Here is a 27,832-nt window from a genome sequence, read left to right as displayed (position 1 = left end):
TTAGGTGCTTTATCGTACTTATGTGTGCTGTGAAAGTTCTTTGTAAACTCTCCAGATCAGCAATTTCACCAGCCTTGAAGGGGGGAGCTAGTGTACAGCAGTATTCCAGCCTAGAGAGAACAAGCGATTTTTAAAGGTTCTCATCCTATCATTTTCCTAGCAGATGCGGTACATACATTGTTGTGGTCTCTGGAGGCGAGATCCTCTGACATTATCACTCCCAGGTCCTTCATATTACTTTTTTGCTCTATTGTATGGTTAGAATTTGTCGTATACCCTGACACAGTTTTAATTTCATCAAGCTTTCCATATCTGAGTAGATGAAATTTCTCTTCATTGAGCTTCATATTGCTTTTTTAGTGGCCCATCTGAAGATTTGGTTAATGTCCGCTAGGAGTCTTGCGGTGTCATCGATAGAGGTCACTGTCATGGCAATTCGGGTGTCATCCACAAAGGAAGACACGGAGCTATGGCTTACATCTCTGTCTATGTCAGAAATGAAGATGAGGAATAGAATGGGAGCGAGAACTGTGCCTTGTGGAACAGAGCTTTACACCGTAGCTGCCTCAAACTTTACTCTGTTTACTATTACTCTTTGTGTTCTATTTGTCAGGAAGTTATAGATCCATCTACCAACTTTTCCTGTTATTCCTTTATCACGCATGTTGTGTGCTATTACACCATGGTCACACTTGTCGAAAGCTTTTGCAAAGTCTGTGTATACTACATCTGTATTTTGTTTATCCTCTACAGCATCCAGGGACCTTGTCACAGTGGTCCAGTAGCTGGGACAGGCAGGAGCGACCTGTTCTAAACCCATGTTGCCCTGGGTTGTGTAACTGATGGATATCTAGGTGGTTGGCGATCTTTCTTCTTAGAACCCTTTCAAAGATTTTTATGATATGGGATGTTAGTACTATCGGTCTGTAGTTCTTTGCAATTCCTTTACTGCCACCTTTGTAGAATGGGGCCTATATCTGTTGTTTCTAGCGAGTGTGGGATGACCCTGTGTCCATGTTCCCTCTCCATAGAGTGCTGAAGGCACGTGTCAGGGGCTTCTTGCAATTCTTGATGAACACGAAGTTCCATGAGTCTGGGCCTGGGGCAGAGTGCATGTGCATGTCATTTATTGCCTTTTCAAAGTCTTGTGGTGTTAGGATAATTTCCGAGATTTTTGAGATGAGCAGACTTTGGGTCTCGTTCATAAAGAATTCATTTGGATTGTCGACCCTTAGTCTGGGCAGCGGCTCACTGAACACTGAGTCGTATTGGAACTTTAGTATCTCTCTCATTTCTTGGCTGTCATCTTTGTATGTCCCATCTCGCCTAAGCAGGGGTCCAATAGTGTATGTTGTTTTTTCCTTAGTATTTTGGGTTTATGGCTTTTAGTTCTTCCTGTAATTCTTGTCTCCTGTAAGATTCCTTCAGCTTAAGTTCCATATTTGCAATTTCATTAACCAGTGCCTCCCATCATATACCAGATATACTGGCCCCTCTCAGCAGCTCTGTGACTCTTTGCCATCATCTGTATAGGGAGCATCTCTCTCTTTCTAATTTACATCTCTTTTTTTTTCCTTAATAGAATGTGCCTTGAGCAGATCTCAAGAACATAGCAGCAAAAGCCAAATCTGACCCAAAACTGTTGTACAGACGCATCAGGAGGAAAACAACAGTCAAGGACCACGTAATCAGGCTGAGAAAGGAAGGAGGGGAGATCACAAGAGACAACCGAGAAGTATGTGAGGAGTTCAACATGAGATTCAAAGAAGTGTTCACAAAGGAGACAGAAGGGACCCCAAAAAGATGGAGAGGTGGGGTCCATCATCAAGTGTTAGACACATACATACAACCGAGGAAGAAGTGAAGAGGCTGCTAAGTGAGCTAGATACCTCAAAGGTAAAGGGGCCAATTAACATCTCTCCATGGGTCCTGAGTGAGGGAGCAGAGACGCTATGCGTGCCACCAACAACAATCTTCAACACATCTATCAAAACATGGCTACTACCTGAGGTATGGAAGACTGCAAATGTAGTCCCAATTTTTAAAAAAGGAGACAGACATGAAGCATTTAACTACAGACCAGTGTCACTGACGTGTATAGTATGCAAGGTCATGGAGAAAATTATCAGGAGAAGAGAGGTGGAGTACCTAGAACGGAATGAGCTTATCAATGACAGCCAGCATGGTTTAAGGGATGGGAAATCCTGCATCACAAACCTACTGGAGTTCTATGACAGGGTGACGGCAGTAAGACAAGAGAAAGAGGGGTGGGTAGATTGCGTTTTCTTGGACTGTAAGAAGGCATTTGACACAGTTCCACGCAAGAGATTAGTGCAAAAGCTGGAGGACATAGCAGGGATAACAGGGAAGGCACTGCAATGGATCAGGGAATACCTGTCGAGAAGACATCAGAGAGTTATGGAAAGAGACAAAGTGTCAGAGTGGGTGCCTGTGATGAGAGGGGTTCCAGAGGGGTCAGTCCTAGGACCGGCGCTGTTTCTGGTATATGTGAACGACATGATGGAAGGAAATGACTCAGAAGTGGCCCTGTTTGCAAATAATGTGAAGTTGATGAGAAAAATTCAATCAGATGAGGATCAGGAAGAACTACAAAGGGATCTGGACAGGCTGCAGGCCTGGTCCAGAAATTGGCTCCTAGAGTTCAACCCCCACCAAGTGCAAAGTGGACAGAGACAGGATGTTCCAGAGATGGGACACAGCAACAAGGGGTCACAATTATAAGTTGAAGACTTATTTGAATCACAGGGATGTTAGGATGTATTTCCGCAGTCACAGAGTTGTCAGAAAGTGGAATAGTCTGGGAAGTAATGTAGTGGAGGCAAGATCCATACATAGCTTTAAGAAGAGGTATGATTAAGCTCATGGAGCAGGGAGAGTGACCTAGTAGCGACCATTGAAGAGGCGGGGCCAGGAGCTGTGACTTGACCCCTGCAACAACAACTAGATGAGTACACAGTAACATGCACACACACACACACACACACACACACACACACACACACACACACATACACACACACACATACACACTCGGGGGTGGGGGAGGGGGTATGGCCACAGCTAAAAGTTACAGAGGAGCCACAGGGATGTCAGGAAGCATTTCTTCAGTCTCATGGTGGTGGGAAAATGCGATGATCTCGATAAGGAAGCAGTGGAGACAGACTCAATCTCGATAAGGAAGGGATTTAAGTAAGTTCCATACATAGTTTTGAGAGCAGGTACGACAGGGCCCACGAATCTACGAATGAGTAAATTTGGCAAGTAGCTAGACAAGAGTTAGTTTAATATGTTCATTATGCACTCCATACCCATCCTGTGGGTGGTAGTAAAAAGATTACAGAAGTACATAATGGATCCAGGGCCTGGACCCCAAGGTTTTGATATGACAAGTTACAAAGGTATTTACAGATTACAGAAGTACATAATGGGACCAGCGACTGGGCCCCAAAAGTTTTGATAGCTGAGCAAGTTACAAAGGTAATGAACTCACAAGTTAGAAAGGTAATGAATCGTATAAGTAAGTAAATTTACGTTTATATATGGCTACAATCATGAACAAATTATAGAGTAATGAGCAATTCACACGTCCACACCCGGTCACAACTGTAATGAGTTATTGGTGCAAATATTGATTGTTGTGTCACACACACACACACACACATACACTGAGCTGAGTCTCGACCCCTGCAACCACAATTGGGTGAGTACAATTAGGTGAGTATACACACACACACACACACACACACGAGTATACATACACGATAGACAAGAGTCTGGTTTCCGAGTCGAGGAAAACGAGCTATGAGAGGATACATGAGATCCTGATTACAGAAAACAAACGAACAAAATATTTAAGAGACTGGAAACAGGTACACGAGGGCACAGTTGGACGTTAGAAACACAGATGTTAGCTCAGTAAGTTAGTTATGCACCTCAAACCCATCTTGGAAGAGGTAATAAAAATATTACAGATGGGTCCAGGGCTGGATCAAACACGGAAGAGTCATAGGTCAGGTTAGGTAAGATTAGATTTTGCCACCGAAGTGGCTAGTTTATTGTGCACCCCATATCCATCCTGTGGACGGTAGCGCGAGAGCATATGGATACACAAAAGGCCTAGGAACTAGGCCCCAAAGGGTTAACAGGAATACATATGGATTTATATCTACATATCTATAGTTCACTTATCTGTTACAAGCAAATTTAGGAAATTTGCTTAGTATATCTGGTATCTTATTTTCATTAATAAGATATCTTGACATGTCACATAGGTTATTATACTGTCTGTCTCTGTATTCCTCAATAAGTGGACAATTAAGCACATAGTGTTCAAGAGAGTGACCATATGCCTGATCACATAATTTACATTTAATTTGATCATCATCTGTGTGTCTCCCAAACTGCCAGAAGTACTTGTAACCAAGCCTAAGCCTGGCCACTACAACATCAGTCAGTCTGTTCACATTGCAAGTTGCTCCATAAACATACTTATCTACGTTCATGTTATCATAGTGGGTTATAGATCTACTCAGGCTTCTAACTGCATTCCTATAACAATCATTTTCATTATTTACTTCTCTCCTAATATTATTCCTAATGCTACATTCTCCTTCTCGATACTCTTCTTGGCTAACATATCAACTTTATCATGAAGGAGTAATCCAATGTGTGATGGGATCCATAGCAATTGTACATTAATTCCTTTGTCCCTAATTTTTGAGTATCTATACCTGGCTTCCCCAATGAGCATGTTGTTGGAGTCATTATATGAGTCAAGAGCCTTCAGTGATGACATAGAATCAGTAATGATGATAGAGTCAAGCTCAGTGTCAGGTTAGCTTTAGCGCCATTAGGATTGCAAACAATTCAGTTTGCAGTGTAGACGCCCAGTTGTTAATTCTTACCTGGAGTTTACCTGGAGAGAGTTCCGGGGGTCAACGCCCCCGCGGCCCGGTCTGTGACCAGGCCTCCTGGTGGATCAGAGCCTGATCAACCAGGCTGTTGCTGCTGGCTGCACACATACCAACGTACGAGCCACAGCCCGGCTGATCCGGAACTGACTTTAGGTGCTTGTCCAGTGCCAGCTTGAAGACTGCCAGGGGTCTGTTGGTAATCCCCCTTATGTGTGCTGGGAGGCAGTTGAACAGTCTCGGGCCCCTGACACTTATTGTATGGTCTCTTAACGTGCTAGTGACACCCCTGCTTTTCATTGGGGGGATGGTGCATCGTCTGCCAAGTCTTTTGCTTTCGTAGTGAGTGATTCTCGTGTGCAAGTTCGGTACTAGTCCCTCTAGGATTTTCCAGGTGTATATAATCATGTATCTCTCCCTCCTGCGTTCCAGAGAATACAGGTTTAGGAACCTCAAGCGCTCCCAATAATTGAGGTGTTTTATCTCCGTTATGCGCGCCGTGAAAGTTCTCTGTACATTTTCTAGGTCGGCAATTTCACCTGCCTTGAAAGGTGCTGTTAGTGTGCAGCAATATTCCAGCCTAGATAGAACAAGTGACCTGAAGAGTGTCATCATGGGCTTGGCCTCCCTAGTTTTGAAGGTTCTCATTATCCATCCTGTCATTTTTCTAGCAGATGCGATTGATACAATGTTATGGTCCTTGAAGGTGAGATCCTCCGACATGATCACTCCCAGGTCTTTGACGTTGGTGTTTCGCTCTATTTTGTGGCCAGAATTTGTTTTGTACTCTGATGAAGATTTAATTTCCTCATGTTTACCATATCTGAGTAATTGAAATTTCTCATCGTTGAACTTCATATTGTTTTCTGCAGCCCACTGAAAGATTTGGTTGATGTCCGCCTGGAGCTTTGCAGTGTCTGCAATGGAAGACACTGTCATGCAGATTCGGGTGTCATCTGCAAAGGAAGACACGGTGCTGTGGCTGACATCCTTGTCTATGTCGGATAGGAGGATAGTTTTAGTTTAATATGTTTATTATGCACCCCATACCCATCCTGTGGGCGGTAGTCAAAAGATTACAAAGGTACATAATGGGTCCAGTGACTGGACCCCAAAGTTATGATAGCTGAACTAGTTACAAAGGTAATGAACTCCAGGTAGATCTGGTCACTAATCATGGCAAGTTACAGAGGTAATGAATCAGCTTCACTCCTATACATGGTTACAGTCATGAACAAATTACAAAGTAATGAACCACTGATACGTCCACACCTGGTCACAATTGTAATGAGTTATAAATACAAATATTAAGTGGATCATACACCCACACTAGTGCGCGCGCGCACATACACACACGAGGGCGGATAGGAGGATGAGGAACAAGATGGGAGCGAGTACTGTGCCTTGTGGAACAGAGCTTTCCACCGTAGCTGCCTCGGACTTTACTCTGTTGACGACTACTCTCTGTGTTCTGTTAGTGAGGAAATTATAGATCCATCGACCGACTTTTCCTGTTATTCCTTTAGCACGCATTTTGTGCGCTATTACGCCATGGTCACACTTGTCGAAGGCTTTTGCAAAGTCTGTATATATTACATCTGCATTCTTTTTGTCTTCTAGTGCATTTAGGACCTTGTCGTAGTGATCCAATAGTTGAGACAGACAAGAGCGACCTGTTCTAAACCCATGTTGCCCTGGGTTGTGTAACTGATGGGTTTCTAGATGGGTGGTGATCTTGCTTCTTAGGACCCTTTCAAAGATTTTTATGATATGGGATGTTAGTGCTATTGGTCTGTAGTTCTTTGCTGTTGCTTTACTGCCCCCTTTGTGGAGTGGGGCTATGTCTGTTGTTTTTAGTAACTGTGGGACGACCCCCGTGTCCATGCTCCCTCTCCAACAAATTTATTATCGTTCTTAACTAGGGAGGTGGCAACAAGAGCAGATGCAGCCCTGCCAGAAGACTCCTGTTTAGATCCATCAGTGTATATAACTTGTGATAACTTGTTACTACCAGCTAGGTGAGAAATTTCTTCTTGAGCAGTTGCTCTAACAAGAGATTTAAGGAAGGGATTACTAGCAATGAGCTTCTTGGGAGGGACTTGTAGGTATGTGATATTAAATGAACACATCTTCCATGGAGGGGTGAAATGCTCTTGTTGCCTACAGTGATACAGTTCATGCAGGTTATAAAACTTAATGCAATTGCACGTTTTCACAATCCATTTAGATCTGTGTGTATTTACCTCTAGACACTTGGTAAGATTCACTGTGACAGTGTCTGGTTCGTTTCTCAACATTCTAATACCGAGTACAGTGTTAATTTCAACAATCCTATCACTGATACTAGAAATACCAAGCTCCTTCCTCATGTTAAGAACTTTTGTAGATCTGGGACAGCCAAGAATAATCCTGAGAGCTTCATTTTGCATTAACTCCAAGGGTCGGAGAGAACTTTCTCTAGCTAATATCAACATGGGAACAGCATAATCAATTAAGGACCTAACATAGGCTATGTAAGGTTTGTAAGGAAACAAGATTTAGTTAAGAGATAAGATAAGATAAGATTTCGTTCGGATTTTTAACCCCGGAGGGTTAGCCACCCAGGATAACCCAAGAAAGTCAGTGCGTAAGGTTTGTAAGGAAACAAGATTTAGTTATCTGACTGAGGCCTTCCGCTGGCTTACCGGTCCACCCCTTTATGGTTATGATTATAACCATTAGATGAACATTAGTAAGTATACACAAATACAGTTACATAGAATTATCATACATAGCAGCATATGTGTAGAGAACCTGGGATAACACAAAAAAGTCAGAGTGACTTATTTCCATTGGGGTCCTTTACCGAAGGCAAGATCTATACATAGTTCTATGGGCCCTGGAGACTAAGAAGGAAGGAATATGACATGTGCTAAGACGCAAGCCCAGGAACCGAGTATCGACCCCTGCAACCTCAAATAGGTGAGTACAAATTTGGGAGTACACTGCCAGTCTTGTGTCACTGGAGAATTGACATAATTCTATTAATATTTAACATTAAATAAAAGAAACATCTGCCCAGACCCGGGATCGAACCGGGGACCTTTAGATCTTCAGTCTAACGCTCTCCCAACTGAGCTATCTAGGCGATAGGAGCATCCGTCCAGTTTTGAGATATTTATATTCAGTTACGAATGTTAGTGAAGCTAAAGATTTTATTCAGTTATACACAGATACAGTTACATAGATTATCATACATAGCAGCGGGGGCGTTGACCCCCGAAACTCTCTCCAGGTAAACTCCAGGTATATGTGTAGAGAACCTGAGATAACCAAAAAAAAAGTCCAAGTGACTTATTTCCATTGGGGTCCATTGTTAGTCCAAGAGTTTTTGTTAATCAAGGATAACCCTGGATAGTAGATCAATAAATTTTATTATTAATCCAAGACAAGAATATTATCAACCAGGGATAACCCAGGATAGAGCAGTAATGAAAATAAAAGTTGTTATTTCCTTTCAAAGCTTACAATATGTAATTTATATACATTATAAACCCCCGTGGCCTGGTGGCTAAAACTCTCGCTTCACTCGGTGTGGGGTCCGGGTTTGTTTCCCGGTGAGGGTGAAAAGTCTGACTTGTTTCTTTACACCGGATGTATTCACCCATCAGTAAAATGGGTACCTGGGTGTTAGTGGACTGGTGTGGGTCGCATCCTGGGACAAAACTGTCCTAATTTGTGGGAAATGCTCAGCATAACAAGCGGCTTTCTATATAGTAGTATGTCATTGATGTCAGCTATGGTGTGTATACCTTGTCACGCAGTGTCGGCTGGTGTATAGGCTGCAGCAGCCTCAATTTTCACTCGATATTATCGATAGCATTCAATATAATGAGCCTCTTTTTCTTTAATTCTTTCTTTATACTTGTACATTATATAATCCTTAAGCTTAATATCAGGAGCCATCCCCTAGTTCATGAAAAAATTACAAAAATCCTTATATGAAACTGTGCGCTTCACAGTTCCAGCGACTCGGTATTTGGCTGTTGTGCGCATGCGCAGATGTCCGAGATAAGACGCTGCACGCTAGATAGAGAGAGAAGCACTATTTAAAAATGATTCTACATGGCCATAATTTTTAAAGGGGTGGACCGGTAAGCCAGCGGAAGGCCTCGGTCAGATGACCAAAAGCTCCAAAGGCGGGTAATCATCTAAGACCCGCGTCAGGAAACATTTGTCCTGTTTCCTGACGAACTTTACCTAACCTAACCTAGTAAAGAGAGCACTGTCGCTGACACAGTGCCGACCTTGTTGTGCAAGTGTAAGGTAGTGTTTGTTTTTGACTCAGCGACGTGTGTTGTGCTTAAAAACCATGTGCCATATTCTTGAATGTGATAAAGTGTAGAATTAGATGATTATCATGCTTCCAGCTATTTTATAATCTTGTTTCGTTTTACACAATGTTAAAACAATGGCTAAAATTTTTCTGAAGTAGCGCCTCCACTAATTTTAGTTACGACCGCCACTGCTTGTATATGTACTTGTAGAAATAAAGATATTCTTATATTGTTATTGTTATTATCTGTGGAAAATTACATTTATCTTAATGTATCATTATGTACATAGCAGTAAATGAACAAAGATAATTATTATTTATCAGTTAGACAAGTAGGAATTTCGGCATAGTGAAAGTTTGCTTTTTATAAGAAAAAAATCACCTGATGTGATTTGTCGGCATTATTGTGGTTTATAAGGACACCTGCAAGTTGGTAAACCAGTGTGAAAGCTGACTGGGTTTAAAAACCTACAGATTAAACGAGGATTATTAAAACTGTATTTCGCCAGCACACCATATGTCAAGAATGCTTTAATACATAAAATAAGAATAAACATAATGTTTGTGCAAAGAGATATACTTATGTGTGTATATACCTTGTGTGAGGAAGGAGTTTGCTGCCTGTATTTATCGTGGTTACCCCTGTCACCACCGACACAGGGGAAACATTTTTATTATTATTAAAATCAAGGAACCTTAAACCATACCCCCGGCCGGGATTGAACCCGCGGTCATAGAGTCTATGACCGCGGGTTCAATCCCGACCGGGGGTATGGTTTATTTGCAATCGTGTCATTACGATTTCTTAAGTCAAGTCAAGGAACCTTTCCTGAGGAGACAGGGGAAACAGCGTTAATTATTACATGAATCCATATCCACTGTCCAAAGAAAAAAAAATCTGTTCAGTGAAAACGTTAAATTTTGGAATGTTATTTATGTAAATCAATAATTACAGAAGTTTTCATTTGATTTTCATATTTGTTCTCACTCGTATGTTAAGTAATACAAAGCTTGATATAGTTCACTGGCAACAGGGGACAGTTCCCCCCTCCTTCCTTTTCATTTGTATTCACAACAAAACTGCCACCTGAGGCCTGGTCTCAGACCGAGCCACGGGGGCGTTGACCCCCGAAACCTTCTCCAGGTAAACTCCAGGTATGGCTCACAAAAGGCATAACAGCATCGCCTATTGTAAATTACGTAGTCTCTTCAGCCAGAGGCATCGTCATTAGGAAACATTTTAGGAGATATTCTCTGTCCTACAAACGTATATTTTGTTCTCATATAAACAAATGTGGCATTGGCCCAGCCACTGATCAATATTCTCATAGGATGGTAAGTTTCCCGAATCAAATTTCCATCTAATAATCATCAGTCAGTAGCAGTTTGCATGGTCAAGGGAAAAACCAACTACCGACGAGGATGGGATTCGAACCCACGCAGGGAGACCCTATTGGATTAGCAGTCCAACGCCTTAACCACTCGGCCACCTCGTCCTCGAGAGCTTAATATGACCTGTGCACACTTCCATATTTTTAAACATATTAAATTAGTTGATTCAGGTATAATAATAATAATATCTTTATTTACTACAAGTACATGTACAAGGTATACAGACCATAGCTGACATTAATGATACTACTGTATAGAAAGTTGCTTGTTATGGTCCGCATTTCCCGCAAATTAGGTCACTTTTGTCGCAGGATGCGACCCACACCAGTCCACTAACACCCAGGATGCGACCCACACCAGTCCACTAACACCCAGGATTCTACCCACACCAGTCCACTAAAACCCAGGATTCCACCCACACCAGGCCACTAACACTCAGGTTGCCACCCACACCAGTTCACTAACACCCAGGATGCTACCCATACCAGTCCACTAACAACCAGGATGCTACCCATACCAGTCCACTAACACCCAGGATGCCACCCATACCAGTCCACCAACACCCTGGACGCTACCCACCCCAGACCACTAACACCCAGGATGCGACCCACACCAGTCCACTAACACCCAGGATGCGACCCACACCAGCCCACTAACACCCAGGATGCGACCCACACCAGCCCACTAACACCCAGGTACCCATTTTACTGATGGGTTAACATAGACAACCGGTGTCTTATGGAAACACGTCCTAATGTTTGCCAGCCGTACGGGGATTCGAACTCCGGACTTCAGTTTGAGAGCTGAGTGCGCTACACACATTATCATACACAGCAGCAGATATATAGAGAACCTACCATAACCCAAAAAGGTCAAAGTGACTAATTTCCATTGGGGCCCTTGTGATAATTATTATTTATATTTAAAAGTTAAAAACAGGTAAAAACCCCAATGGACATAAGTCATTTTGTCTGACTTTTTTGGGTTATCTTAGGTTCTCTACACAAATCTAAATGGATTGTGGAAACATTCAATTATATTAAGTTTCATAACCTAACCTAACTGTATCACTGTAGACTACACCTGTGGGACCACCAAACACCCAGACTCGCTCATGGTTTCAGTGCTCAGAGTGTTGGGGAAGTCATTGTGGTTCCCAAAGGCCAGTATATGAACCAGTATAATTACCAGGAGTTATTGTGTGACAATTTACCTGAGGTGTTTGACAAGTGTGAGGCTACGGTTTTTATGCAGGACGGTGCATCATGTCATACTGCCAAATCTGTAGTTCAGTGGCTTAAGGACTGTGAAATGAGGTTCTTTAATGACTGGCCAGGCAATTCCCCAGACCTAAACCCTATTGAGAACCTCTGGTCAGTAGTGAAACAAAGTTTACTGGGCAAGGATATCAAATTCAAATTCAAAGTTTATTCTCTATAAGGATTACAATGTTGAGTTTACAGAATTTGGTTATTGTGTGGTTTACATGTTGTAAAATAATAATTACAGAGGGTGCCACTAGAACACCTAGCATGGCTAGGCATTTCGGGCAGACTTAAATTAAATCTTAAGTTCAAAATATTACAAAATTATGAGGTAAGTTGGTATTATGGCTAAGTGACTAAATACTAGTTTGTGAGTTTAGCAATGTGAATGCTTTTGTTTTGGCACAGTACATAGTTTCAGTATTGGAGTATCACAGGCCAACTTATGACTAGTTAGGATTCATTATTCTAAGATTGAGATTGATATTTCTGTTTATGGTCAAATGGGTGAGTGAGTGTAAGTGTGAACCACCAGGTGGTATTCGTGTAGTTAGTTGACGGGGTGTATCAGGGAGATAAGATGTTTTCTAATGGTAGTTTTGAAGGTGATGAATGTGTCTGCAGTTCTAGTGTTCTCAGGTAGGGTGTTCCAGATTTTAGGGCCTTTGACATACATTGAATTTTTGTAAAGGTTTAGTCGGACACGGGGAATGTCATAGAGATGTTTGTGTCTGGTGTTATGCCTGTGGGTTCTGTCACAACTATCAAGAAAGCATTTTAGGTCAATGTTAATATTGGAATTTAAGGACCTGTATATATAGATTGCACAGTAGTAAGTGTGGATGTACTGAACAGGGAGTAAGTTTAGATCTATGAAGAGTGGGGGGTGTGTTACCAGGGATGGGATGGAATAATATACCTCCCCAAACCCTCAAGAATTTGTGTGAGAGTTTTCCTACACGGCTGAGGGACATGATTAAGCGTAAAGGACGCAGCATCGTGCAAATATATATATATTATAATCTTTTATGGTATGTGTTTGTGTTTTGATACGTGACTAAAAAACTAAACTGAGAGGGAGGGGCGGCATAATGCCGTGACTAGCACTGTACAGGGACATAAGCCAACAGTATCAATTTGTCCCAGTGGGATCAGAGACCTTGGGATCATAGGGGAAAAATGCCACACATTTTGTGGAAAATATTTTAATTTTCTGAAGCTATAGTGCCTAATAGGTGTTTAATGTGTCGATATGGGTCAAAAATGTATTCCCTTTGCTCATGCGCGGATGTGCGGGGGTAGAGGTCGACTCGGGGCATGGGAGAGGCGGCAGTGTTTTGAATGGGTTTGAGAGGCTGTGAAACCATGGGACCAGTAAATTGGCGTTCACGGCGGCCTAAGGATTAATATAGGCCTCACTTCATAATAGGAAGTGTTGTGACTGTCCCTGGTGAAGAGAGAGGGAAAGTGATTGACGGCACTGCTGTAAATAAGGTGGTAAAATGAGTAAATAAGGGTAGGACTGGTGGTGACCGGCGGGCCGCCATGGACTGTGTCCCGGGGAAAATTACCCTTGGTTTAATCATCACTCATCGGTCTCAAATCTTAATGGAGTGGCCTCCAATGTGTATAATAATTATGAGACATTAAACCGTCTTGTAAATCGTAATGTAATCAGTGATAATAATACTAATGTAAGGAATCATTGAAGCGATATGAGCCCGCCATTCCCAGAGTGTGTGTGCACATGTTTACCTCGTTGTTCCTGTCCCGAGGATAGTGAAGGGTTTATGGAGTCACGACTTCTAAACCAGGACAAACCGACGGATACCTCATCCTGCTGGAATAAGAACCGTGTCGGTGTAGCAGGACGTCGAAATGAGATGGTGAATGGAGGAAATAAGGAGTATCAATCACCCACAGTTAAGTAACCCTTCTAGTTATAGCAGACTGATGCTGGCCAGTTAGGTATGTTGTAATTGGATAGGTTATGAGTGATCCAGCTGCATCAAGTGACCACCAGAGAATATCTGGTAAGTGGTGATTATGTACAAGTATTTTTCCTTGATGGATATATCCATGTGTAACCTACCTCCCCCCTTCATTCAGTTACACTAATATAATCTATACAGTCCACAATTAATTAGTAGCACCGTACTTGTGGGTGCTATCCAATCCATACTGGTCTCGGATAGATATGGATAAGATTGTGAGGTCGAAAGAACCACCTGCCGTGACCAGGGGTGGTTAAGTTTTCTCGCATGTCTACACTGGGTGACTACGGTAAACAATATGGTTGTCCCAATGAGCTTACTTGTATGCATGTAATGTTGAGGTACATAAAGGTAATCACCCTAGAAAATTTTCCATACATTTCCTTAAAGAATTGGGTTCCAGACCCATCGACACCACTAGGGACCCAAGGGCAGCCACTTTCATGTTCCAGCACCTTAGCATAGCCATCCAGAGGGGAAATGCTTGCTGCATACTTGGCTCGCGTCCAGCTTCGGAGGAGCTGGAGGAAATCCATAATCTTTAACATATTGTACCATTGTATTCATATTTGTGTTTTCTGTAAATGTATTCTGTCTATTAATAAATTTTCCCACAGAATATAAAATATAGGGGGTGGTAGGAGAAGAAAATATAAAAACAGTGAGGATGAGGGTCCCCAGTCCAGCTGTACAGGTGGTACTTCCCTATATATACATATATACATATATACATATATACATATATACATACATATATATATATATATATATATATATATATATATATATCTAGGTAGTAGGTTGGTAGACAGCAACCGCCCAGGGAGGTACTACCGTCCTGCCAAGTGAGTGTAAAACGTAAGCCTGTAATTGTTTTACACGATGGTAGGATTGCTGGTGTTTTTTCTGTCTCATAAACATGCAAGGTTTCAGGTACGTCTTGCTACTTCTGCTTACACTTAGGTCACACTACACATACATGTACAAGCATATGTATACACACCCCTCTGGGTTTTCTTCTATTTTCTTACTAGCTCTTGTTCTTGTTTATTTCCTCTTATCTCCATGGGGAAGTGGAACAGAATTCTTCCTCCGTAAGCTATGCGTGTTGTAAGAGGCGACTAAAATGCCAGGAGCAAGGGGCTAGTAACCCCTTCTCCTGTATATATTACTAAATATGAAAGGAGAAACTTTTGTTTTTCCTTTTGGGCCACCCCACCTCGGTGGGATACGGCTGGTGTGTTGAAAGAAATATATATATATATATATATATATATATATATATATATATATATATATATATATATATATATATATATATCTATATATATAAAATAGAAATATTATTGTTTTATAAAATTGTGAATGTCTAGTGACATGTTAAGATTAAGATAAGATATCGTTCGGATTTTTAACCCCGGAGGGTTAGCCACCCAGGATAACCCAAGAAAGTCAGTGCGTCATCGAGGACTGTCTAACTTATTTCCATTGGGGTCCTTAATCTTGTCCCCCAGGATGCGACCCACACCAGTCGACTAACACCCAGGTACCTATTTGCTGCTAGGTGAACAGGACAATAGGTGTAAGGAAACGTGTCGGAATTTCCACCCGCCGGGAATCGAACCCGGGCCCTCCGTGTGTGAAGCGGGAGCTTTAGCCACCAGACCACAGACTTGAATGTGTCAGTATTTTTAAGATGTTTTATTTAAATTCTTTAAACATAATGTTAAAATAAGTACTTATAAATCAAATATCGGTAATAAAATATCAGTACCTGATCAGCCAGGCTGTGGTTCATACGTTGGATTACGTGCGGCCAACAGTAACAGTCTGGTTGATCACGACCTGATCCACCGAGAGACCTGGTCAAGGACTAAGGGGGAGTTGACCCCCGGAAAACCCTCCAGGTAGGATATTACATATAGCCTAAATTAAGCCTCTCAAAAATATACTTGATGTATAGAATATAACTAATAATGCTAATTTTTTTTCTCCCTTAACGTTATATTTCAGGATTCAATAGACAAATAACCCGTGACTTTGTAAATGGTCAAAGTATTTGTTCAATACTAATGTTCGTCTTGTAACTATTGTTCAGTAACATTTAGGTTGATGTATCTATGAGATTAATTGCTGTTACATTTATCTCTTATTAAACATTATCTCTCAGTCTTAATTGGTTAGAATTATGATTATAATTTTTAATGGGGTGGAGGGGTAAGCCAGGGGAAGGCCTCGGTCAGATGACCAAAAGCTCCAACGGTGGGTCATCAGGAATCACTTGTCCTGTTGTTAAGTAAAAGGACACGAACCTAACCTAACCTAACCCATCTCTCAGTCCACAGAAGGATTCGAACCTGCACACTATCAAAGTACATGGTACTGTCGCCAGCTGACTGGCGATACTGTGCGGGTTCGAGTCCTGCTGTGGACTGAGAGATAATGGTTCTTAAAATTTCGCCTTTTTGCTATTAAGCACATATCTCTTGTATTGAAATTGATGTTTTTCTTGTAATTTAGTACAGTTCTAATGTAAATGGTAATTAGACATGGTAATTTAGAGTACCTTAATTATCAGCATATTATACGGTATTTTTGTACGGTAATATAGATAAATAAACGATAATTTGATGATCATTGTGCCCTAATTCTGGTAAAAAAATAAAAATCTGGGGACTTGGGTTGCTGGTTGACAGTAGATCAATAATGTTATGATGATTGTAGCCAGGTAAGTTGAGGCGCAGTGTTGCCAAATTGTGCTACAAGTAGCGATCTCTGCTACTTTTGTTGGTTCTTTTCGCTATTAAATATTGGGTTGTGCTACTTAATATTATTCCGGCTAATTTTCCCCTCAGGGGAGGTTCCTTGACGCTGGTGAGGGGCTCTTGATCTAGGGAATTGGACCTGTGCTCCAGTTCCCTGAATTAAGCCTGAATACCTTCCACACAGAGAACTTTCACGGCGCGCATAACGGAGATAAAACACCTCAATTATTGGGAGCGCTTGAGGTTCCTAAACCTGTATTCCCTGGAACGCAGGAGGGAGAGATACATGATTATATACACCTGGAAAATCCTAGAGGGACTAGTACCGAACTTGCACACGAAAATCACTCATTACGAAAGCAAAAGACTTGGTAGACGATGCACCATCCCCCCAATGAAAAGCAGGGGTGTCACTAGCACGTTAAGAGACCATACAATAAGTGTCAGGGGCCCGAGACTGTTCAACTGCCTCCCAGCACACATAAGGGGGATTACCAACAGACCCCTGGCAGTCTTCAAGCTGGCACTGGACAAGCACCTAAAGTCAGTTCCGGATCAGCCGGGCTGTGGCTCGTATGTTGGTTTGCGTGCAGCCAGCAGCAACAGCCTGGTTGATCAGGCTCTGATCCACCAGGAGGCCTGGTCTCAGACCGGGCCGCGGGGGCGTTGACCCCCGGAACTCTCTCCAGGTAAACTCCAGGTAAACACCCCCATAGACGCTGTATAATCCTACGGGTTTACCGCTTCCCCCTTGATTATAAAAATAATCCGGCTAATTTTAAACACATTTGGGCTATTTTTGAAATATTTGCTGTATTTTGGTTTCTGGGCCCAGTATGGGCCAGTCGGCCTCTCCAGGCTGAGGAACTGACCACCTCAAATACTTTTTCTCCAAGGTTGAGGGACTGATTACATCCTCTTCATTTCATTACTACACCTGCTGCCTCTATATTTGACTGAAGATACCCAACTATTGCATATCAGCTTGTGGTGTTGAAACATCTTACTGAAGTTGCCCTGAAGTCTTGCAACCCGTCAACAAGTAATGCCGTAGTTGAAAGATTTTTATTTGAAGATACATCAATACAAACTTAACTAAGAACTCATATGAGTAGAATTCTGCCTCTTAACAGCCCAGCCTGGAGGTTAGTTAGTTAGGTTAATATCCTTACAGAGAACCTTCACGGCGCGCATAACGGAGATAAAACACCTCAATTACTGGGATCGCTTGAGGTTCCTAAACCTGTATTCCCTGGAACGCAGGCGGGAGAGATACATGATTATATACACCTGGAAAATCCTAAAGGGACTAGTACCGAACTTGCACACGAAAATCACTCACTACGAAAGCAAAAGACTTGGCAGACGATGCACCATCCCCCCAATGAAAAGCAGGGGTGTCACTAGCACGTTAAGAGACCATACAATAAGTGTCAGGGGCCCGAGACTGTTCAACTGCCTCCCAGCACACATAAGGGGGATTACCAACAGACCCCTGGCAGTCTTCAAGCTGGCACTGGACAAGCACCTAAAGTCAGTTCCTGATCAGCCGGGCTGTGGCTCGTACATTGGTTTGCGTGCAGCCAGCAGCAACAGCCTGGTTGATCAGGCTCTGATCCACCAGGAGGCCTGGTCACAGACCGGGCCGCGGGGGCGTTGACCCCCGGAACTCTCTCCAGGTAAACTCCATACCCATCCTGTGGGCGGAAGTCACAACATACCCATCCTGTGGGCGGAAGTCACAACATACCCATCCTGTGGGTGGTAGTCACACAATACCCATCCTGTGGGTGGTAGTCAAAAGATTACAGAGGTGCATAATGGGTCCAGGGACTGTATCTCAACATTACAGAGGTATATAATGGGTCCAGGGACTGTATCTCAACATTACAGAGGTACAGCAAAAGACTTGGCAGACGATGCAACATCCCCCCAATGAAAAGCAGGGGTGTCACTAGCACGTTAAGAGACCATACAATAAGTGTCAGGGGCCCGAGACTGTTCAACTGCCTCCCAGCACACATAAGGGGGATTACCAACAGACCCCTGGCAGTCTTCAAGCTGGCACTGGACAAGCACCTAAATTCGGTTCCTGACCAGCCGGGCTGTGGCTCGTACGTTGGTTTGCGTGCAGCCAGCAGCAACAGCCTTGTTGATCAGGCTCTGATCCACCAGGAGGCCTGGTCACAGACCGGGCCGCGGGGGCGTTGACCCCCGGAACTCTCTCCAGGTAAACATAATGGGTCCACGGACTGTTCCTCAACATTACAGAGGTACATAATGGATCCAGGGACTGTATCTCAACATTACAGAGGTACATAATGGGTCCACGGACTGTACCTCAACATTACGGAGGTACATAATGGGTCCAGGGACTGTATCTCAACATTACAGAGGTACATAATGGGTCCAGGGACTGTACCTCAACATTATGGAGGTACATAATGGGTCCAGGGACTGTATCTCAACATTACAGAGGTACATAATGGGTCCAGGGACTGTACCTCAACATTACAGAGGTACATAATGGGTCCAGGGACTGTACCTCAACATTACAGAGGTACATAATGGGTCCAGGGACTGTACCTCAACATTACAGAGGTACATAATGGGTCCAGGGACTGGACCCCAAAGTTATGATAGCTGAACAAGTTACAAAGGTAATGAACAGACTGGGGCAAATGGGATTTTCTATTGATCTCTTGAACCATGTCTGTATTGAAATATGATTCTTTAATATAACAACAATGAAAGAACAGATGAAAAACAAGGTTAAAATTTGTAAGTACACATACTACTACTACTACTAATAATAATAATATATGCGATGCTTTATTTACGCTAGTTTCTTCAGTATATATTATTAGACTTGGCAGCGCTGCTGAGGCAGTCTTTCTCACCATGGCTGTCATGGTTGTTGATGCTGTTCGTGTGCTCATTGTTATCTGAATTCATCCACTACCTTTCTTGACCTATCCTCCCGCCTGTGCACTCATAATATTCCACAATGATTGCCAAGTTCAAATCCACGGCGATAAAGACTTGTGAGCTTAAGATTCTAGTGTTATTGAACGATAAGTGAGCTGGTATATTGTGTGGTTCAGACATCCACGTCTCAAAGGTAAGGTTCTCATATATATATATATATATATATATATATATATATATATATATATATATATTATATATATATATATATATATATATATATATATATATATATATATATATATATATATATAATTTATATATATATAGGATCAGAATGATATATATATATCCTATATGGCAAGATGAGCGTTGCTATTTAAGCCAAGATCGCAAGTTCTGCCTATTCGGCACGACATATATATATATATATATATATATATATATATATATATATATATATATATATATATGTGTGTGTGTGTGTGTGTGTATATAATTTTACATTTATAATTTATCTACTTATCTAATCTATGCACTATCAGTGAACATGTTGACTTAGATGCGCCAAACTCCGCCATACTTTTAAAAAACTAATGAGAGCATTTTTTAAAATACTCTCATTCATTTTCAAATGCCAAACAAATTCTAACCTCACAGTAAAAACCTACAGTGAAGGTTTTCGTTATGTGATTAGGAATTTGTTTTGTATTCCAAGTTTTCGTTTCCTTTTGTGGTAACGGAGTAACTGAAATTTGTCCTATACCTGGAGAGGGTTTCGGGGGTCAGCGCCCCCGTGGCTCGGTCTGAGACCAGGCCTCGTGGTGCATCTGGGTCTGATCAACCAGGCTGTTACTGCTGGCTGCATGCAAAATGACGTACGAACCGCAACCTGGTTGGTCAGGTGCCTGTCCAGTGCCATTTTGAAGACAGGAGTCTATTGGTAATCCCTCTTATGTATGCTGAGAGGCAGTTGAACAGTCTTGGGCCCCTGATACTTACTGTGTTGTTTCTTATCGTGCTAATGACACCCCTGCTTTTCATTGGGGGATGCTGCAACCCCTGTTTTTCATTGGGGGGATGCTGCATCGTCTGCCGAGTCTTTATATAATCATGTATCTCTCCCTCCTTCGTTCTAGGGAGTACAGGTTGAGGAACTTCAAGCGTTCCCAATAACCGTGTTGTTTTATCGCAGTTGTCTGTGCGGTGAAGGTTCTCTGACATTATCGCTCCCAGGTCTTTTACATTAGTTTTTTCGCTCAATTGTGTGGTTGGAATTTGTTTTATACTCTGATATAGTTTTAATTTCCTCACATTTTCCATATGGGAGTAATGGAAATTTCTCATCATTGAACTTCATATTGTATTCTGCAGCCCATTTAAAGATTTGGTTGATGTCCGCCTGGAGTCTTGCAGTGTCTGCAATGGAGGACACTTGTCATGCAAATTCGGGTGTCATCTGCAAAGGAAAACACGGCAATGTGGCTTATATCCCTGTCAATGTCAGATATGAGGATGAGGAACAAGATGGGAGCGAGTACTGTGCCTTATGGAACAGAGCTTTTCAGCGTAGCCGCCTCAGACTTTACTCTGTTTACTACTACTCTTTGTGTTCTATTTGTTAGGAAATTATGGATCCATCAACCAGCTTTTCCTGTTATTCCTTTATTACGCATTTTGTGTGCTATTACATCATGGCCACACTTGTCAGAGGCTTTTGCAAAGTCGAGTATACTACATTTGCATTTTGTTTATCCCCCATAGCATCCAGGACCTTGTCATAGTGGTCCAGTAGTTGGGACAGACAGGAGCGACCTGCTCTAAACCCATGTTGCCCTGGGTTGTGTAACTGATCCCCTCAAGGAAGGTTCCTTGATGCTGGTGAGGGGCTCTTGATTTAGGGAATTGGATCTGTGCTCCAGTTCCCCGAATTAAGCCTGAATGCCTTCCACATCTCCCCCCCAGGCGCTGTATAATCCTCCGGGTTTAGCGCTTCCCCCTTAATTATAATAATAATAATGTGTAACTGATGGGTATCTAGATGGTTGTGGATCTTGCTTTTTAGCACCCTTTCAGAGATTTTTATGATATGGGATGTTAGTGCTGTCAGACTGTAAGTTTATTCAGGTATATACAGATACAGTTGCATAGATTATCATGCATAACAGCATGTGTGTAGAGAACCGGGGATAACCCATTAAAAGTCAGAGTGACTATTTCCATTGGGATCCATTTAATACCTTATTTTTGTACTACGAAGGAGATAATGCCCTATTATTATACTATAAATGATATAGTATACTAGGAATTAGGTAAAAAGACATATTTACATTAACATGTGTGTTAGCTAAAAAAAAATTATTCTCCCTTTCTGTCGCTACATTCATTAGGTACCTTTTGGCTCTCTTCTTTATTTATTTATTTTATTTATTTAAAATTTGAGCACACATGGTTCATGTTATGACTGGCTTTGACATGCACACACAGTCTGTTCCATTCCTTTATTGCTGTACAATAAAAGGTGTTTGAAGCCTGGCCACTAACTGTGGGTACTACAAAGTTGTGCTCTGTAGTTCTTTACTATTGCTTTAGTGGTTTGTGGCTATATCTGTTGTTTTAGCAGCTGTGGGACGATCCTTGGGTCCATGCTCCCTTTCCATAGGATGTTAAAACCACATGATAGGGGTTTCTTGCAGTTCTTAATGAACACAGAGTTCCATGAGTCTGGGCCTGGGCCAGAGTGCATGCACATGTCATTTATCACCTTTTCGAAGTTGTTTGGCGTCTGGATAATATCAGATAGGTTTGAGTCGACCAAATTCTGTGTCTCACTCATAAAAAAGTCATTTAGGTCTTCGACTCTCAGTCTGGTTAATGGCTAACATGCCAGTAACATGCCAGGCATTTTGGACAAACTAATCCTAATGCTTACAGACTACTTAAAACTAGGCATGGGTTATAGGGTGGTATACCTGGAGAGGGTTTCGGGGGTCAACGCCCCTGTGGCCCAGTCTGTGACCAGGCCGCATGGTGGATCAGAGCATGATCAACCAGGCTGTTACTGTTGGTCGCACGCAGTCGATGTACAAACCACATTCTGGCTGGTTAGGTACTGACTTCATGTGCCTATCCAGTGCCTTCTTGAAGACAACCAGGGGTCTATTGGTAATTCCCTTTATGTATGCTGGGAGGCAGTTGAACAGTCTTGGGCACTTCACAGTTATTGTGTTTCGCTTACCGTACTAGTGGTGCCTCTGCTTTTCATTGAGGGGATGTTGCATCGTTTGTCAAGTCATTTTCTTTCATTAGGAGTGTTTTTCGTGTGCAAGTTTGGTACTAATCCCTCTAGGATTTTCCAAGTGTATACTATAATCATGTATCTCTCCCGCCTGCATTCTAGGGAGTACAGGTTTAGGAACTTCAAGTGTTCCCCGTAATTGAGGTGTTTTATCTCCGTTGTGCGCACCGTGAAGGTTCTCTGTACATTTTCTAGGTCAGCAATTTCACCTGCCTTGAAAGGTGCTGTTAGTGTGCAGCAATATTCCAGCCTAGATAGAACAAGTGACCTGAAGAGTGTCATCATGGGCTTGGCCTCCCTAGTTTTGAAGGTTCTCATTATCCATCCTGTCATTTTTTCTAGCAGCTGCGATTGATATAATGTTGTGGTAAGTTTTAATTATTCATTACTTCACCTTATTACTAAAGTGAGGTAGTCAAAGAATTTTATAATTAGAGGGCACTCCCTTAACTACCTCAAGTCTTACCTCAGCAACAGAAGCCAATATGTGTACGCAAATGGGGCAAGCTCTTCCGCACAAACAATTACAGTTGGTGTCCCACAGGGAAGTGTCCTTGGCCCTCTTCTCTTTCTCCTATACATAAATGACCTACCAAATGCTTCGCAATTACTCAAACCCACACTTTTTGCAGATGACACTACATACGTCTTCTCTCACCCGAGCCCAGTCACACTAGCCAATACTGTAAACACCGAATTACAGAAAATATCTACCTGGATGAGGACTAACAAACTTACACTAAACATTGACAAAACCTACTTCATTCAGTTTGGTAACAGAGCTACAGATGTACCTCTTAACATAACGATAAACGGATCACCTATCACAAAGCTAACAGAGGGAAAATTCTTAGGAATCCACCTCGATAATAGACTCAAATTTCATACACATGTACAACAAATTTCTAAGAAAATTTCCAAGACTGTAGGCATACTATCGAAGATACGGTACTATGTTCCACAGTCAGCCCTCCTGGCCCTTTATCACTCTCTTATTTACCCCTATCTCACCTATGGAATTTGTGCATGGGGCTCAACAACAATTAACCATCTCAGACCACTAATTACCCATCAAAAGGCTGCAGTTAGAATGATAACAAATTCTCACTACAGGCAACACACTCCACCAATATTCAAAACACTCAACCTACTCACCATACAAAACATCCATACTTAATATTGCACCTATTACATACATAGAACACTTAACTCTGATATTAACCCTCCCCTCAAACATCTCCTTGCCAACCTCAACAGAACACATGACCATAACACAAGGCACAGATCACTCTTTGATGTTCCTCGTGTCCATCTCACGCTATGCAAAAACTCAATGCACATAAAAGGCCCTAAAATCTGGAATTCATTACCTGTAAATATAAAAGAAACACTACCTGTTTACAAATTCAAGTCTCTTCTCAAAGTTCACTTACTCACTCAAAACCAAATAAATACTGAATAACTGATCCTTATAAATTGTATATCCAAAATGTTACTCACAATTATATCACATAAATGTTAAACCTAGGACCCAATCTAACTTTGTTATTTTTTTTAAATACACTACCAAACAGAATACTCCATTCTACTCAATGAACAGCAATGCATGCAACCATATGAGCTGTCTTTGTAATACTCATTTGTGCTTTATAGTTATCTGTTTACAATAATGTCTTATCACTGATTTCATCATTGCTTAGTTAATCTTAAGTTAATTTTAAGCCAGCCCGTAATGCTATGCATATAAGTGGCTTTGGCATGCTGCTTTTACCTGTATTTTTTTTTTGTACCTCTGTATGTATGCTTAAATTTCTAAATAAATAAATAAATAAATAAATAAGATTTTTGGTGTTGAGATAGCACAAAACAAATAACAGTATTACAAGTACACATAATACAGTTTACAGTGTTACAACAGTACAACTGTAAGTATGTGTAAAGTTTTAAATTGATTAAGTACTAGTTGTAAATTTTGGGAGATTTTTAGTTGTTTCAAACTGGTTGAATGATTTTGGGAAATGAAATAATTTTTAAGTATAGCCCTAAATTGATTTGCAGGCAGGGGACCATTTGCTGGTTCGGGCAATGAATTCCAGATCTTACTGCCCTTTATGTGTATTGCATTTTTGCATAGTGTGAGCTAGACACGAGGGATGTCGAAGAGTGTTTTGTGCCTTGTGTTATGTCTGTGTGTTCTGTTGTAGCTATCAAGGAGAAGTTTGAAAGGAGGGTTTATATTAGAGTTTACTGTTCTGTATATTTAGTAGGCACAATATGTGTGTACATTTTGTATATTAAGTAAATTCAAGCTCTTGAAGAACAGTGGGGTGTGTTGTATGGTGCGCGGGACTTGGTAGGGGTTAAGATGGTTTGGATATTTAGAAAGGCTGGAAAAAAATAAGATGACTTAGAGTGTGTATAAATCTCTAGTCTAGGGAAGGCAGGGTAGGGGTCATTCTAGGAAAGGTTCGAGGGAGGGGGCAAAGGAGGTTTTGTATTCTAGGGGTTTGAGTATCCAACAAGTGTGCATGAGTATGTTAGGCATGAGACGAGGGGCTTTTATGACAATGTGCTGTTGGAGTGAGAGAAAAAGATAAAGATAAAGATTTTATTTGTTTGCAAGGTTACAATGTGTATTTACTATTTTGATTTGTCAAGTACAAAGAAAGCCATTATCATGCCGGAGCATTTCTGTGAGACTTATCCTAGTACAAAATAGCTACTTAAATCTAGACAAGATAAAGATTAATAAATCTTTATTTTATCTTAATATTAATGTGAGGTAGTCAAGGTGGAGGTTTATAAGAATTATCTTGAAGTTGCACATAATAAAAACAGTATTACAATTAATGGTTCAAACAGTAATATTTCATTGAGTGGCAGATGTTTTAATAGACTAGAGGTCATATAATATAATATTTGGGAGAGTTGTTTCAAACTGGGTGGAAGTTGTTGTGGATGGTTTGATTAGTATTGACAGATGAGTGCTGTATAGTCCTTGTGGCTTAGTGCTTCTTTTTGATTATAATAATAATTGACAGATGAGATGGTTTTTAAGCATAGCCCTAAATGGAAATAAGTCACTGTCTGACTTTTTTGGGTTATCCCAGGTTCTCTATACATATGCTTCTATGTATGATAATCTATGTAACTGTATTTGTGAATACCTGAATAAACTTATTCACTTACTAGAAGGCAGCATTTATGAAGAGATTAAGGGAAATCAGTTTGCCAGACTTGAGTCCTGGAAGTGAGAAGTACATTGCCTGCACTTTTAAAGAGAGGTGTGGATATTGCAGTTTGAAGGGGCATCTGAACCATAGTATCACCACATTTCTGGCAAAACAGTGATGGAATAAGTGATGGTGAAAGTTTTTCTTCTTTTACAGATCACCCTACCTTGGTGGGAGATGGCTGGTGTTCAGAAAAGTCCAAAAATTTTAAGTGATTTGTAGAGGGTAACATAAATATTGTTTTAATAATCAAGGATATGTCAAGATTGTTCTAATAAGACATACGTATGTAATATAGAGTGGAAGCATTAGCAGTATGTATATTCATTGTAGAATGCACGTGAAAGTACAATACAAACTGTGCACTGCACAGAGCATGTGTACAGTAATATATTGCACAGATCAGTTTTCAGTTAACTTGTTATATCAAGTATAATTCTGTCAATATAAAGTGTGTAAGAGTTGAAAAGCAATAATTTATAAAAACATTATCTTGTGCAAAATATAAAAAACTGAAGAAATGAAAACACTTTTCTAAAAAAAAAAAGACCTGGATGTATTAACCCTTTGAGGGTTTTGGTCGTACTAGTACATCTTACGAGTAGGGGTTTTTGACGTACTAGTACGCATAAATTCTAGCGGCCTCAAATCTAGTGGGAGAAAGCTGGTAGGCCTTCATATGAAAGAATGGGTCTATGTGGTCAGTGTGCACAGTCTAAAAAAAATCCTGCAGCACACAGTGCATAATGAGAAAAAAAAAAACTGACCATTTTTTTGGAATAAATCAGCGACTTTGCAGTGTATTTTCGTATGGTATTTATTGTTGTATTCTAGTTTTCTTGGTCTCATTTTATAGAATGGAAGACATATTACAGAAATTGAGATGATTTTGACTGGTTTTACAATGAAAGGTGCCTTGAAATTGAGCTCAAAGTAGCAGAAATGTTCGATTTTTACCAAACTTCAAAAGTAAACAAATCGTGCCAAGCGTGCAATACACGTCAACTGGTGAGTCTAATATTCTTTCACAAGTGCACCAATAATATTTATACCATTTTTTACACTAATGCAGTAGTCTGCATAACAGTAAATCTTATATTTTTTGTGAGAATAAAAATTCAAAGTGGAAAGCAAAAGAATATAAGAGGGGCCTTGAGACGTGACTAATGACTAGAGGAAATGTCATTTTAGTGCCAGGAATGTCTTTCTTGTTTATTCTGGACCCTATTCGGAAATTGGCATCTTTTGAAATTTGTGTGAAATTGGCAAAATTGCTAAATTCTGACCACTGTACTGGATAGTTGAATTTCATAAATGGGTGGTTTCTTGCACCCATTCGATAGAAAAAATGGAGTTCTAGCGAAATATTCATGTTTTTTGTCGACTAGTACAGTGAAATTGGCCGAAAATGGGGCTCAAAGTGGGCAAAATCGCTGATGCGTAAACATCGCCGAGACCGCTAACTTTGCGAGAGCATAATTCCGTAAGTTTTCTATCAAATTTCAAACTTTTGGTGTCTTTATGATCGGGAAAAGATTCTCTATCTTTTCATAAGAGAAAATAATTTTTTTTTTTTTAAAATTTGGCCGACCCTGAGAACGAGTTTCGGAGAGGGCCTGTCGACCCTCAAAGGGTTAATCCAGCCTACATGCATGATTAGCTTAGTATTTTGTGATTGTATTCAGGTATATATTCATTGGTGCAAGGCAGA

General features: G+C 41.1%; 1 protein-coding gene, 1 long non-coding RNA gene and 2 other non-coding genes across 4 annotated transcripts in view; 1 reads left to right on the top strand and 3 right to left on the bottom strand.

Moving 5' to 3' along the window:
* LOC128684422 (uncharacterized) overlaps positions 1 to 27,832 on the bottom strand; it is a 205,428-nt gene that overhangs the window by 34,565 nt on the left and 143,031 nt on the right. The gene's annotated exons all lie outside the window — the stretch shown is intronic.
* On the bottom strand, positions 7,986 to 8,058 carry TRNAF-GAA (transfer RNA phenylalanine (anticodon GAA)). The gene has a single exon. It is a non-coding gene; the product is annotated as a tRNA-Phe (tRNA).
* Positions 10,661 to 10,742, bottom strand: TRNAS-GCU (transfer RNA serine (anticodon GCU)). Its single transcript has one exon. It is a non-coding gene; the product is annotated as a tRNA-Ser (tRNA).
* The window catches only part of LOC138853317 (uncharacterized), a 58,035-nt gene continuing 49,756 nt past the window's right edge, over positions 19,554 to 27,832 (top strand). The window contains exon 1 of the long non-coding RNA XR_011392524.1: positions 19,554 to 19,783. This is a non-coding gene — a long non-coding RNA (uncharacterized lncRNA). The remainder of the gene's footprint in view (positions 19,784 to 27,832) is intronic.

The sequence above is a fragment of the Cherax quadricarinatus genome, chromosome 2 (genome assembly GCF_038502225.1).
Source record: "Cherax quadricarinatus isolate ZL_2023a chromosome 2, ASM3850222v1, whole genome shotgun sequence".
NCBI classification, from domain to species: domain Eukaryota; kingdom Metazoa; phylum Arthropoda; class Malacostraca; order Decapoda; family Parastacidae; genus Cherax; species Cherax quadricarinatus.
The sequence above is the reverse complement of the archived record's forward strand: the minus strand, read 5'-3'. Positions and strand labels throughout refer to the sequence as shown.